Source organism: Armigeres subalbatus, chromosome 3, assembly GCF_024139115.2.
Source record: "Armigeres subalbatus isolate Guangzhou_Male chromosome 3, GZ_Asu_2, whole genome shotgun sequence".
Lineage (NCBI taxonomy): Eukaryota > Metazoa > Arthropoda > Insecta > Diptera > Culicidae > Armigeres > Armigeres subalbatus.
In genome coordinates, this window is record NC_085141.1 from 74314501 (window position 1) to 74330704 (window position 16204).

The following is a 16204-nucleotide window of genomic DNA, read 5'->3' on the forward strand; positions in this document are numbered from 1 at the left end:
TAAAGCAAAAGAACAGCCCATTTTTTCTAGTTTTGCAAACAGCAAGTCATAACTAACTTTGTCGAAGGCAGATTTGAGATCGGTGTAAACGGCATCTATTTGAAATTTTTTACACATGTTCTCCATGCAAAACGAAGTATAACTGGTAAGATTTGTTTCCACAGAGCGGCCGGGAAAGAAACCATGCTGATAGGGGCTGATGTAATTTTTGCAGGAAGCGAACATTCTATCGTTCACCAGCGACTCGAACACTTTCGACTCCACTCCGAGTGATTTAATGCCACGGTAGTTTCTAACAACACGTTTGTCGCCTTTCTTGAAAACTGGGAACACAGAGGAGCATTTCCACTGCACAGGAAATTTACTCTGCCGGAGTGATTGGTTAAATAGTAGACAAAGTGGAACAGCTAGAATATCAGAGCATCTCTTCCGCACGGCCGATGGAAGATCGCTTGGTCCAGAAGAAAAGGATGATTTGGTCTGACGTATCGCTGACAGAACTATTTGAATGTCAATGTTACATTTCCCAATGTATTTAGTTTGATAAATTTTAAATTATTAATTAGAACAAACAGTGTGGAGGTATTCTTAAGCAAGGAAGTGTGACACCGAAATTGTGAGCTATTTCAATTTGTATTAAAACTTATAAACCAATTAATATATGTAGCTTTTTAGCTAATGATAGACAAACGAAATGTCTTTTCCTGCTGTAAGCATCGGGTTTTACGCGCTTGTCCATGCCTCCCGCAACACTAAAAAGAATTTCGTGGCTCTCCGACGGGGAATTGAACCCCGGTCTCCCGCGTGACAGGCGGGGATACTGACCACTATACTATCGAGGACAATGGTGGGGTCATTCCCTGTTCTTCGTTAGAAGCGAGCAGTTCGTTTTTTTATTGCTCCCATCTCGCGTGAAGTTTTTCCAAGTGTTTTTCTTCGTTTGAAGTTTTTTACACTCGGTTTTTCAACGCGATTTGTGCCCTGTGACTGGGAAGCAGCACACCCTGGCCGAGACCTCCGGTGTGTCTGTTAAAGGCACTTCCGGCTACGACAAACTGCCGGATCGCAAGTCGCATTCCTTGCAAAAGCTGCATCACACTCAACAGCAGAAAGTGCGACGATCATTCTGCTATCGAAGCCCCCATCCCCATCGTAGCAGCTATTACGACGACGAAAGCCTGCCTGTAGAGGAGTCGCCATCGACGCTGGTACGCTACCTACCTACCTACGCTACCTACAAAGCTGTTTTGTCGGTAAATATTTCGCCTGTTGTTTTCGGTCTCTCGCATCTTGGTAGTTAATTGGCAAGTGGAACTGTGCTTAAAGTTCATCAGATAAAAGTTATTTTTTTTCTCGTTACTTTTTTTTTTGTTATATTTTTTTTTTTTTTTCGTTATATATATATTTTTTTTTTCGATATATTTTTTTTCGTTATATATTTTTTTTCGTTATATACTTTTGTTTTCTCTATATATATATTTTTTCTCGGTTTTTTTTTTCGTTATATATTTTTTTGTAATATATATATATATATATATATATTTTTTTTTTCTTCGTTAATTTTTCTTTTTTTTTCATTTTTTATTAATTGTCCCACTCACTTTTTCATTTATCCGCCATTTTTTTTTTTTTTTTTTTCTTTGACGAGTTGGGTTATTAACAGCAGCTAGTGTTACTAGTTACAACGCGGAGACTGCCCCTTATTACAGCACGTTTTCCCACTTTTCTCTTTTTTGTTTTTGGAATAACCGCAATATTCTGCGTGCTCTTTGCTCCGATATTGGAATCATTTTATTTTTCGTTGCGGTGATCATTCTCCGCAATGGAAACTGATGACAAAGGCGGGGGTGATTCGCAATTCGAAATTTCGGATGATGATTACATTCCATCCCCGGAATACGAGCAATTTAATGAAACCGGCTTAACTCCCGATGAAACTGTTTTGCAAAAACCGGTAAACGTTCAAGTCAACAACTCAAATTCCCCTGGGATTTTCAGCCTGCCTTCTACTGATCCTATGGACACTAACCAGGCAAGTGGATCAACACCCCCGGCTACCCCCCGCCTAAAAGTGTACCCGCCCGGATCTAAGGGCCCATTTCTGGTTTTCTTTCGGCCCAAAGGTAAACCGCTAAACAAATTGCGAATCGAAGATCTGGCAAAATCGTTTCAGGGCATAATTGAAGTGAATGCCCCAAGCCGTAATAAGTTGCGAGTCACTGTAAGTGATCGTGAACAGGCCAACAGAATTGCTGCCTTCGAGCTCTTTCGATTGGAATATCACGTATACATCGCAAGCAGTGAAGTCGAGATTGCAGGAGTGGTCACCGAGCCGTTTCTAACATGTGCTGACATCAAGACTGGTACTGGGGGGTTTAAAAATCGAGCGGTCCCAACAGTTCAAATTCTTGATGTCAGACAAATGAATTACGTGTCAGAAGATGGCACCAAAAAACCGTCTGATTCGTATCGTGTGACCTTTTCTGGGTCTGCCCTTCCTGACCACCTTGTTCTAGGGAAACTTCGATTACCAGTGCGCCTCTATATATCGACCGTAATGCACTGTAAAAAGTGCCAGCAGATTGGTCACACAGAGACCTACTGCTGCAATAAACCACGGTGTAGCAAATGCGGTGAGCAGCATGCCGAGGGTCTCTGCAGTAAACAGCCGAAGTGTACCTGCTGTGGCGAAGCTCCGCATGAACACACTGCGTGTGCTCGGTATATAGAGAGGGAGAAACATCAAATCCGCTCAATAAAACAGCGGTCAAGGCGATCCTATGCAGAAATGCTGAAGACCCTTGCCCCAGCCGCTGTTCCATCAACCCGTTCTATCGCCAGCTCAAATGTCTTCTTCCCTGCCCTTAGATGATCAAGGCTCAGACTCTGGGGACGGTGAAGAATACACTGTCATCGAAACAGGGACAAAAGAAAGCGAGCAAGGTGCAGGCCAAAACACCAGCACGCTTTTCTAGATGTTCCTGTCGTTGAACAGAGTACTCGACCCTCCCTGGAAAATTAGCAAGTGGTGGGAAACCCCAAAAGTTTCTCCTATGGGGTTCAAGTTTGCGGCTGGCATTTTCCGCCACTTCCGGGAACATCTAAAACCCCAGCTGTTCCAGTTTTTTGCTCAGAAAGCTTACATCAGCAACAAAATCATCAGGCGGTTCAACATAACAATGTTGAGGTACCGGATAAAATGACTCTTTCTGGGATTGTGGATTTCATCTTCAATACTCTAGAAATCTCTCCTCAGTGAGAAACATTATCAACATGATAATCTCACTGGTGAAACCCTTATTGAAGCAATTGATTTCAAAATGGCCTGTTCTTGATTCAATCTTATCCCTCGATGGCTAATTTAACCAACGAGGTCGGGGATAAGATCGTAGTCCTGCAGTGGAACTGTAGGAGTATTTTTAAAAACCTGGATCCGTTTAAGTTTTTAGTTCACAGCTCATGCTGTGACGCATTTGCTCTTAGTGAAACATGGCTTTCTCCAGACAAAGTTCTCTCTTTCCACGATTTCAACATTATTCGCCTAGATCGAGGAGATGGATATGGAGGGGTGCTCTTGGGGATCAACAAGCTCCACTCCTTTTATAGAATAGATCTTCCCTCGATGACAGGCACTGAGGTAGTCGCATGTCATGTCACCATACGAGGGAAAAGCTTCAGCATAGCCTCTGTGTATATACCGCCGAATGCTTCTATGCGACGCAGAGATCTTAACGAAATCTGCTCTGCTATGCCTGAGCCACGGTTGATTCTAGGAGACTTTAACTCACACGGTACGGCCTGGATGGGGGGAACTTACCGATGACAACCGTTCTTCGTTGATTTACGACATGTGCGACTACTTCAATATGACATATTTAAATAACGGAGAAGCAACACGTGTGGCACCTTCAGGACTCGAAAGTAGAATTGACCTCTCAATCTGTTCGATTTCACTAACATTGGATTGTTCGTGGAAAGTAATTCAAGATCCCCATGGTAGTGATCACTTGCCTATCGAAATCTCAATCACCAATGGATCGTGTCAGTCTCACCAGATCGACGTTGCGTACGACCTCACGAAACACATTGACTGGGGAAGATACACTGAGGCGATCATCGTCGGTGAGTATTCGGTCGATATTCTTCCTCCGCTGGAAGAATACCAGTTTCTCTCCGGCGCAGTTCAATCACAGCGTCGATCAATACCGGGATCTCAAATATGTCGGCGTCCGCCTTCTCCTCTTTGGTGGGATAAAGAGTGTACCAAAGTCTATCGGGAAAAGTCCGACGCGTTTAAGGACTATCGAAAGCGTGGTACTCGAGATAATTACGATCGTTATGTCTCTCTTGAACGTAAGTTTAAGAGTCTCGCGAATGCTAAGAAACGCGGTTATTGGCGCCATTTTGTTGATGGTCTTTCGCGCGAAACGTCGATGAAAACACTTTGGGCCGTCGGGAGAAGAATGCGTAACGCGTCATCGATTAACGAAGATAGGGAAAGTTCCCCCCGATGGATCTTCGCTTTCGCCAAAAAAGTGTGTCCGGATTCCGTCCCAATTCAACGGTTCGCGCGCGAAGCAACCTCCGGTCGACACGAGATGGACGCCCCATTTTCGATGGTTGATTTCTCACTTGCTCTCCTTTCATGTAATAATACCGCTCCAGGAATGGATAGAATTAAATTCAACTTGCTTAAAAACCTCCCAGACGTCGCGAAGAGGCGCATGCTGAATTTATTTAATCAATTCGTGGAAAACAACATTGTTCCGGATGAATGGAGACAAGTGAGGGTGATCGCTATCAAAAAACCCGATAAACCCGCTTCGGATCATAACTCGTACCGTCCAATCGCGATGTTGTCGTGTATACGGAAGCTGTTAGAGAAGATGATTCTCAATCGGCTCGACAGATGGGTCGAATTAAATGGTTTTCTATCAGATACTCAATTTGGATTCCGCAGAGGCAAGGGAACGAACGACTGTCTTGCGTTGCTTACTACAGAAATCCAACTGGCCTATTCTCAAAAAGAACAAATGGGTTCAGTTTTCTTGGACATTAAGGGGGCTTTTGACTCTGTTTGCGTTGACGTCCTTTCAGACAAACTCCACGAGTGTGGGCTTTCACCAATACTAAATAACTATTTGTACAACTTGTTGTCTGAGAAACAGATGAGTTTTTCTCATGGAAACTCAACAACTTCAAGAATTAGTTACATGGGTCTCCCCCAGGGCTCATGTTTAAGTCCCCTTCTTTACAATTTTTATGTTAGAGGCATCGATGGATGTCTTGTGGAAAATTGCTCGTTAAGACAGCTTGCGGATGACGCTGTTGTCTCCTTTACAGGAACAGGGGCGGGCGATCTGCAAGGACCATTGCAAGGTACTCTGGACAATTTGTCTACTTGGGCTCTGAAGCTGGGTATCGAATTCTCTCCGGAGAAAACTGAGCTGATTGTCTTTTCTAGGAAGCATACGCCAGCAAAATTGAAGCTTCATCTTAGGGGTAAGAAAATCTCTCAAGGCATTTCACATAAATACTTAGGGGTCTGGTTCGACTCGAAAGGCACCTGGGGAATGCACATTAGACATCTGTATCAGAAATGCCAACAAAGAATTAACTTCATGCGGACAGTTACCGGTACGTGGTGGGGAGCCCACCCGGAAGATCTGATAAAGCTATATCGTACAACGATCTTGTCGGTTATCGAATACGGTAGTTTTTGTTTTCAAGCCGCCGCAAAAACTCATATATTGAAGCTCGAACGCATTCAATATCGTTGTCTCCGCATCGCGTTAGGCTGTATGAACTCGACTCATACAATGAGTTTGGAGGTACTCGCGGGAGTACTTCCTTTATCAGATCGCATCGCGGAAATATCGTTCAGATTCCTCATTCGGTGTGAGGTTTTAAATCCATTGGTAATTGAGAATTTTGAGAAGCTAATCGAACGAAACTTCCAATCAAAATTTATGACACTGTACCACTGGTACATGAGCCTGGAGATTGGCCCTTCTTCGAATGTTCCCAATCGTGGTTGCTTCTTAGACTCCTCCAGTTCTACTGTATCTTTTGGTCTGACCATGAGAGAAGAAATCCATGGAATTCCCGATCCTCCCCCAATGGAGTGGCTACCACCAATTTGCACACGCAAATACAGCCATGTCAGTTGCCTCAAAAAGTTTTTCATCGACGGGTCAAAAATAAATGAATCCACTGGATTTGGTGTCTTCAACGAATTGCATAGCGCCGCTCGAAAACTTCAAAATCCTTGTTCCGTATATGTTGCAGAATTAGCAGCTATACACTACGCATTAGAGCGAATTGCCTCTCTTTCCTCTGATCAATACTTCATTTTTACGGATAGTCTCAGCTCAATAGAGGCTATACGTTCAATGAGGCCGGTACAGCACTCACCGTATTTCCTGAGCGAAATACGATCCATATTGAGTGCTCTATCGAATCGCTATTACACTATCACTTTGGTATGGGTCCCTTCACATTGCTCGATCCCGGGTAATGAGAGAGCGGACTCACTTGCCAAGGTGGGCGCTATGGAAGGTGATATATACGAGCGTCAAATCGCCTTTAACGAATTTTTTTCAATTTCTCGTCCACAGGCCTTGCTCAGTTGGCAACGAAAATGGGATGAAGGAGATTTGGGTAGGTGGTTACATTCCATTATCCCGCAGGTTTCGAAAAGACCTTGGTTCAAGGGGTTGGACCTTAGCCGAGACTTTATTAAGGTAATGTGTCGGCTAATGTCCAACCACTACTCACTAAACGCGCATTCCTATCGAGTAGGGCTCGCTGACAGCAATCGATGCGGTTGTGGGGCAGGCTATCAGGACATCAATCACGTTGTCTGGAACTGTCCCGAATACGATATTGCCAGGTCCGATTTATATGTATCCCTCCGGGCCCGAGGGAAACCAGAAAATGAGGACATTAGAGATGTGTTGGGAAAGCTTGATCTTGACTACATGGCCCTTGTTCACAATTTTTTGAAGCGCATCAACGTCATTGTTTGATTCCCTCTCCCCCCATTCGGAGGGCCATGTCCACCTTGTATTCTCCAACTCCGCTCGGTAGAAACGTTTTGCTTGTATCATTGCAGTTTGTCCCTGTTCTACACCACACCAATCATCATTGGAAGACTGCATCAACGCTACCTACGGACACCAATATGATCCCAAGCCCCTATCCCATCCAATTTTTTTTTTATATGTACTCCTTAACCTCGACCAAGCCGCGAGTCTTTCGGCTCCCCAACACTAACATACGAATATAAGAAGCAAGCGATGAAATTGTAATAAAATTTCAATTGACCTTCGGCTCCGTTATGCCTTCGAGCGCTTGAGCCTTCAAATAAACGCTAATTAAAAAAAAAAAAAAAAAGGACAATGGTGATCATCAAAGTGGCTGGAATCAATAGATCCTCACCGCGAGATGCAAGGGGATTGTGAGATCAGAAAGCCATTGTGATCAGCTGTATGTCGGTGGAGAAAAACATCGCTAGGAATGATCGAAGCTAGGATATATTCGACAACGCTGGTAGAAACCGTCAACGATGAGGTGTGATTATCACTCTGTGCAGCACATGCAGATTGGAACATGTAAATGGATTGGACAGTAAGCATGAAAACCGTGTGTTTGGCCCCTGTAGGTCGATGTAAATCGTAAACTTCTGTTCTTATTGTCCTGTGTCCACAAACCAAACAAGAGTGTTGTGAAAGCAAGTCGTGTGTATGTACCTAGCAGCAAATCGTTCAGTGATGTGTATTTGAAATTCGTCTACCGTGTTCTACGTTGTATTCGCGTGTAGATTCAAATTATTTGACAAATTTGTTCGATTCTCTCAATGTAAACCTATTTATATTATGTGTCTATCATTAAAATCAATCAAACTATTTAAGGATTAAAATTGTAAAACTTCGTCAGGCACGAAGTGTTACGGGGGGGAGTGTTACATTTCCCAATGTATTTAGTTTGATAAATTTTAAATTATTACTTGAACACCCCTATTAATTAGAACAAACAGTGTGGAGGTATTCTTAAGCAAGGAAGTGTGACACCGAAATTGTGAGCTATTTCAATTTGTATTAAAACTTATAAACTAATTAATATATGTAGCTTTTTAGCTAATGATAGACAAACGAAATGTCTTTTCCTGCTGTAAGCATCGTTTTACGCGCTTGTCCATGCCTCCCGCAACAGTCAATATCTAAGACATCCACTTCCACTACATTGCTAGGTACTCCACTCACAGCTCTATCAGTGTCATCCTGAGAAGGCAAATATTCAGCGCAATGTCGTTGTCGAGGAAAATACTTGACATTTGGACATTTATTCGAATGGACTTTTAGTCAAATGGACATTCGGTCGAATGGACATTTAGTCGAATGGAAAATTAGTCGAATGTTGAAAGTGTTTAGTCTAAACACCATTATTTATTTAACTAATAACCAAAAATGGTAATAGGTAATTAGTTAAAAGGATAATTCGTCAATAGATTTTTGGTTAAATTTGAATAAATAATTCACAAGTTACATGGATAAACTGATTAGAGGAATTCAGTGGACGTGTAGAAGTTCAATCAGCAGCGGAAGAAACGAGTACGGATGCCAATGAGGATTTCTCACCTGAGTCAACAGAAACTTCTGGAGATCCTGGTGGATTATAGAAAAAATAAAAAACCTACAGAAATAGCGAAATATTAGGTACTGATGGTGAAATACCCTCTCTTCTATTTTTCGGCACATGGTCGAAAACCAATGATATCAATGTTATTTTGCCAATACTTCATCGTAGTCGGCATTGGAACATTCAGTCTAATGATATTTTGTCGAAAGGACGTTTAGTCGAAGGGACATTTGGTCAAATGGAAATGATTTTCTTATTCTTTTCATTGAAACTCTTTCTTTCACTCAATATTTATACAATAATTAGTTCAGAATAAAATTATCTTCCAACCATAATTCGTTCATTATTGGCCGAAAATTTAATTCCGACCAAATGATAATAGGTCATCAGTCTGTTCGACGTCATGTTTAATGACAAAACATCATTCGACTAAATATCTTTTGACCAGGTGGTATAGAGGGGTTCACCAAAGTCAATATCCAGTCGGGAATATTTTCGTATTACAGTCGCCTCTCCACATCTCGATATTGAAGGGACCATCGAGATAGGGAGAGATCGAGGAATGGAAGGAAAATTGAAATGGGTACTAGATCCAAAAAAGCTCGTTGCTATGAAAAACGACAACAAAACAAATGTCGTTTCCTTTTGTTGATGTGTTTGTTATTGTCCAAAGATGGTCTAGTAGCCTAACAATTTGACCATATCGACATAAGGAGAGTGAGTCCTGAACAAAATATGATCAGAACCCATCGAGATAGAGAGACATCGAGATAGGGAAGTTATCGAGATGTAGACAGTCCAAGTGTATGTAGATTGAAGGGACTGGGGAAACCATCGACATAGGGAGAGATATCGAGATATAGAACATCGAGATGTGGAGAGTCGACTGTATTTATTCTTTTTATTGACCCATTATTCTTTGGAAAATATTGGAGTAATCATTATGTGACTTTTAGAAACACCACAAGAAATCATTCATTTGTTATTGACTATAGTTCTTTTGTTTAAAATAGGGACACGGCAGGTATTTCCGTCCATCGTCGTAAGGGCAAACACCAACGAAAGCAACGTACATTTGCTAGAACTCCACTATAGCAGAACAATTCTCCTGAGCTTACGATTTGGTACGTATGAGTTTTACAAAAAAGTGTCTCTTTTATTGGTTTTCGAGACTATGACGAACAGACGAAAATACCTGCCGTGTCCCTAGTTATTCGACGGATCGTCATTAGACTACATGTACGAAGATTCTATACTAGGATTTCGATTTTTTTTCCTTATTCTGGACAATGATTCAAAATATGCATTTATTATCATTTTGATGCTTGGATTCGATCTGTCATATTTTTTTATGTCTTTATTAGAATGATTTTTAAATTATAATATTAAGTTCATCACTTCGATTTGTCATAGTTGTAACTCTTTTATTGATTAATAGCATATGAATGAATGAATATTTGGAGATTTGGCATTTTTGTGTTGTGAGTATTATCCGCAATATCGGCACCAGTTACGCCTGTACGCTTATTTGTTTGCATTGAGAATGCTAAAGAAATGAAGATGCATGCATTTGTTCACTAAAAGTCGATGTAACGCTAGCACTCTTCACCGTGCACCTCGCCTTCTTGTTCCCGTCGGGTCGTTGTCGAGAACCATTTTCACCGGATTACTTCCGAAATTCTGGCTAAGTGCCTGGCCCAGCGCAGCCGATTTTTGCGGTATGAACGATGGATCATTCTCCCAACAGCTGATGCAACTCGTGGTCCATTCGCCTCCTCCACGTACCGTCCGCCATTTGCACCCCACCATAGATGGTACGCAGCACTTTCCTTTCGAAAACTCCCAGTGCGCGTTGGTCCTCCACGAGCATCGTCCAGGTCCCGTGTCCGTAGAGAACTATCGGTCTAACAAGCGTTTTGTAGATAGTCAGTTTGGTACGGCGGCGAACTTTATTCGATCGGAGCGTTTTGCGGAGTCTCAAGTACGTACGATTTCCTGCCATGATGCATCTCCGAATTTCTCTGCTGGTATCGTTATCTGCGGTCACCAGTGAGCCCAAGTAAATGAATTCTTCAACCACCTTAATTTCGTCACCACCGATAGAAACTCGTGGTGGGTTGATTACATTGACCTCTATTGAGCCTCTTCTTATCATGTACTTCGTCTTCGACGTGTTGATGACTAGTCCAATCCGTTTAGCTTCGCTTTTCAGTCAGATGTAGGCTTCTTCCATCCTCTCAAAGTTACGTGCCATGATATCAATGTCGTCGGTGAAACCAAATAACTGGACGAATTTCGTGAACATCGTACCACTCGTGTCAATCCCTGCCCTTCGTATTACTCCCTCCAAAGCAATGTTGAATACCAGATGCGAAAGACCATCACCTCTCCGTAACCCTCTGTGCGTTTCGAAGGGACTCGAGAATGCTTCATAGTCACACATGGTGCCTTTCTTAGCCGTGCGGTAAAAGGTTCAGCTACAAAGCAAGACTATGCTGAATGTGATTCTCAACTTCCCTGGACATAAAAGTATTGTCGTGTAAGCCCCATGACATACGAATGCAATAATGTTCACTTGGCTTAGAAACCTTGCAGCTAATAACCGTGAAAGTGCTAAGAGAAGATTAAGCAGCGAGGCGACGATGTCCAAATGAGATATATAATGCCAATAAGAAGAAGATATACTGCCGCTAACCGCAAGTCGAGCACATCTGTGTATAGAGGCCCAAATACAGATGTGCTCGACTTGCGGTTAGCGGCAGTATAGTCACACATTGATAATTTCTTGATAAAAAATAATGAAGCCTGTTATTCCTAGGGCAGTATAAATCACTTTCAACCCATTATGCACCTACGGCACTATTGCAGATCTTTAGATTCAAGCTCCTATATGAATCAGAATGTGCTCAACGCTAATGGCATCATATCTTTTCCCCAGCCCAGAAGAGAAAATCAAACCAATCAAATAGCTCCATTAATTGCATTACGTGGAAAATATTTATTTGCATTTGCTTTTTAATTGGATGTGTGTGTGTACATTCGTTTATTGAACATTCCCGGTTTAATTGAATTACGGCGATAAGCTTTGCGTCGAGCGTTCGCCATGGTCATATTTCCATTTACATCAGAGTGGCTGAATGATACCTACGTAAAATTATTAAATTACAATTTTTCAATTGCGTACTTTGTTGAAGTACAGTTACTATCAAAATTGAGTGTGCACTCTACGTGAGAAAGAGTATGACTTCTCACTTCTTCCTTTTTACCACAGATGATGGTAACACGCATTATCATTTTGATATCTAACTTCTCAGTCCTCTCTTCAAAGATAAAAAAGAGATATAAATAGAAAGGGAGAAGGATAAAACAGAAAGAGAGAAATATAAAAACAGAGAAAAAGGTAACAAGAAAAAGGAGGAAAAAATAGAAAAAGAGGTAGATAAAAAGAAAGAGAGGAAGGTGAAAAATATATAGAAAGAGAGTAAATAATATTTTCTATTTACTATTTTAAAGTTGTTTGGTTGTATGCTATTGTATTTTTCACGAATGATTAGATTTGCTCAACGAAATTCAAGAGTTGTCAATTTTGTTCTTAAAGACATTTTCAACCAACCAACAACCAACCATATAGATTAGCTTGATTCAGAAGCACGATTGAGAACAATCGAAGCACCAGCTGGTTTTCTCCCGCTCTGGTGAGGAAATTTTTCGATTGTAACCTGTCTCGACCTTACTGGGCATAACAATTTCTACGAGTTAACTTCATGATATACGAACGCAAAAGAAAAACCCTACTTAGCCGTGCGGTAAGACGCGCGGCTACAAAGCAAGACCATGCTGAGAGTGGCTGGGTTCGATTCCCGGTGCCGGTCTAGCAAATTTTCGGATTGGAAATTGTCTCGACTTCACTGGGCATAAAAGTATAATCTTGTAAGCATCATTATATACGAATGCAAAAATGGTTGCTTGGCTTCCTCGCAGTTAATATTTGTGGAAGTGCTAAATGAACATTAAGTTGCTAGTCTGCATCGTCCCAGTGGGGGATGTATAATCAACAAGGAGAAGAAGAAGTAGCTGAAAAAAAGCCTTTACATATCTAAGAAAATAATAAAATGATGAATTCTGCACCATACTTAAGCGAAGAAATGCTAACCTGCCAAATGCAATGTTCCGCAAAACGAACAAGTATAAAGGTTTACGATGATTGATTTTCATCAAATGGATCGACTTTCTAATACTAATGATCTGAAATGTTAAACGAACTTTTGATTAAGAAAGAAAATTTCCTGTTGGTTTGCCATATATTCAGGGCATTTTCAACCAGATTTCAAATGCTCATTTGTGGATTGAAATATTCTGAATAAATTATCCTGGTTGTCCATCCATATAGTTTTGTGGAAATATGATAATGAAAAAAGTTATTTTTTTCCCTCCAAATTCGAATTTAAAATACAAACCTCAGCAAAGTTTTTCAATTTGTTCAAATGACCAAAGATTCGAAAAAAACAATATTGCTATTTAGCACATGTTATAACCGTCAATCAAATGTTAGCTAAATGTTACTTGATGAAAATGGTAATCAGATATTATTTCGCATAATGATTCAGTATTCAACACGTTCTCATCGATCAGGATACAGGTCAAACAACTCACTAATCAGCTTATTTTCTTCTAAAACCCACTTCCAATATTAATCCAATTATAACCCCTTTGCTCCAGATATTCCGAATGATCGATATTAATCTGAGCTGTTGGTTTAAATTCCCTATCACCGGACACAAAACATGTTTTAGTCTCCAACGGTATTGTGAAAAAAAAAACGCTCATCACAAGTATTCTGCCCTGCTGTCGCTGTAGTGTACTTCCCCGATGCATAATTAATCGGCCTCGGCTGTGACCATAAATTATTCAGTTTGGAAGGTAGTTCTAGTTTTTATGACCACGATTGCACAAGGTGGCGTAAATACATAAATGCATGTACGTATTTGTATGTGTGTGTGTGTGGTTGTCAGTGTTTAAAATAGAACACAACTAACGAGAAGAGAACCCCGAATTCAGTATCCTGTAGCCATCGTCCTGCTGTGAGAGACAAATCGTGCTGGGTAAAATTGTTGCAGATTTGCGTAACAATAAATCTCTCGGCTTTGATTGGACTGAGGGAAACACTCTAGGTGGTGGCTCCCCAACCGGCTGGAAGCGTCATATTGCGTATATATTACAAATATTTGCACTATTATCATTATACCTTTTGTTTGATTAGTGTCCGGTGTGTATATTTCGCAACGAGTGAAATGCAATCGATATTGCAGCGTCGGGACCGTGGGCCAATTGAGCCGTCGAGTGCTTCAGTGGCACTGGAACCGATTTAATATACATAGACCTCTCCATAGTTATTGACATCGGTTCTATGCCCCAATTGGGACATTGCTCCGTAGTAGCACTACTAGTATTATGAGTTTTTTTTAACCTTTGCGCATTCGAATATGTTTTTGTCAAAAAAAATGCCAGCTTAACACTTGTTACGCTATAAATTACATTATTTAGATTTTGAGATTAAAAAGGGGATTTTGCATTGATTATGAATTCGACGTACTCGTGAGGAAGCAATTTCAGAAGATAACGACTACTTATTTCTATTAGTATTGTTAGTCATTAATGGCATGATGTTATCAAGGTAAACACCAGAAATGTCGACTGGTAATGATCATTTTAAAAATAAGTCAGCTATTTCGATTATAACATTACATTTTGTTAGCCTTAAAATATGATGCTTTGGGGCCACTTTGGAATTCTACGTTTGAGTTGTCACATATTCTATACCTATATAGGAGGAGAGCGGTCGGATCGGTAGACTTGATTGTCGGTTTAATCAGTAGGCCTCACCCTTGTACACATTGCGGTTCATTTTAGCCCGGCATTCTACCATCGACATCGTGTGTGACTAGCGTTGCCATATTTTTGTCAGATTTGGTCTCATGAATCTCAAAATAAGAGATATTTTCGCCAAACCTGCAGAAGAATCTTCTTCCAACAGTGTTATCCAGTAGACTATCGAAGAGATTCGCAATACTTGTTGGGAAACTTCAAGGATCCCCTGATGCTTACTCCCAACCCAATTATATAATAGGGCTTAGTAGGGCTGTAGTATTACAGAATGCACAAAGCTATATTATGCCCAAAGTTGAATTAGATGCATAAGGAAAATGCTTGAGGTAAAATTTATGATTACCCAACGCAACAATTTTGTAATCATTTCATCGGTCCTGGGATGGGTTCCTTCGATTTCTTGACAGTTATTTTCGTCATAATTTTTACTTTAAAATGTCTAATGGAACCCCAGATTTGACAGAGAACTTGCGTGTTTTTTTAGAACGACACTGCTGTTCCATCTCCTCGCATTCCGCTTCTTCCAGGCAGCGTTTCTGGAAAAGGTGGGTCTGCTATCTCCGCTTCCATTTATAACGTTCCACGTTTTGCCGGGTACCTTGCTGCAGCGCACTGCGTCCTTCTCGGTGTCAGGCCATTTGGCCGAATGCCGTTTGGCCGAACGCCATTTGGCCGAATGCCGTTTGGCCGAACGCCATTTGGCCGAATGCCATTTGGCCGAATAGTTAAAAAAAATGACCTCAAATTACGAGTAGCGAAGAGTGAGAAATGAAACGTGAGTAATGAGAAGTAAGAAGTGAGAATTGACATGTGAAAAGTGGGAAGGGAAAAGTGAAGAGAGAACTTCTTCCTTCCTCTTTCTTCTCCTTCTTCCTTCTTATCCTTCTTCCTTCTTCTTTCGCCTTCTCTCTTCTCCTTCTTCTTTTTTCCGTCTTTCTTTTTCCTTCTTTCTTTTTTTTTCTTTTTCCTCCCTATTCCTTTCTTCCTTCTTCATTCCCCTTTCTTCCTTCTTTCTTCCCCTTCTTCCCTTTTTCGTCTTCCTTCTTCATTATTTCTTATTTGCTCCTTTTTGCTTCTTCATTCTTTCTTTCTACATTTTTCCATCTTCCTTCTTTCTTCTTCCATTTTCCTTCTTCCTTCTTCCTTCTTCTTTTTTCCTTCTTCCTTCTTCTTTTTTCCTTCTTCTTGCTTCTTTATTTTTTCTTCTTCCTTCTTCTTTTTTCCTTCTGCCTTCTTTCTTCTTTCTTGTTTTTCTGTTTTTCTTAATCCTTTCTTCTTCCTTGATTCTTTCTTCTTCTTTCTCTTTAATTCTTTTATGTTTATTCTTCATTCAGAGAATTTCAACTATTCTGCCAAACGGCATTCGGCCAGATGACGTTCGGCCAAATGACCCTTTCGGCCAAATGGCATTCGGCCAAACGACATTCGGCCAGATGACGTTAAACCGTCCTTCTCCTCCATAATTTGTCTGCACTTTTCGTCGAACCAATCGTTTCGTCGACTTTGTCCCACATACCCGACGTTATTCTTCGCTGCATCGGTAATGACTGCTATATTCCAGCAGTCCTCAAGAGGGGCCCCATCAGGCTCATCCTCTTCCGGTAACGCTGCCTCGAGCTGTCGCGCGTATGCAGTGGCGACATCAGGTTGCTTCAGTCGCTCTAGGTCGTACCGCGGC

At 41.2% G+C, this 16204-nt stretch overlaps 1 protein-coding gene and 1 non-coding gene across 2 annotated transcripts in view; both read right to left on the minus strand.

Annotated features, from left to right (window-relative positions):
- LOC134227305 (contactin-4) overlaps positions 1–16204 on the minus strand; it is a 1204188-nt gene that overhangs the window by 61875 nt on the left and 1126109 nt on the right. The gene's annotated exons all lie outside the window — the stretch shown is intronic.
- Trnad-guc (transfer RNA aspartic acid (anticodon GUC)) lies at positions 771–842 on the minus strand. Its single transcript has one exon. It is a non-coding gene; the product is annotated as a tRNA-Asp (tRNA).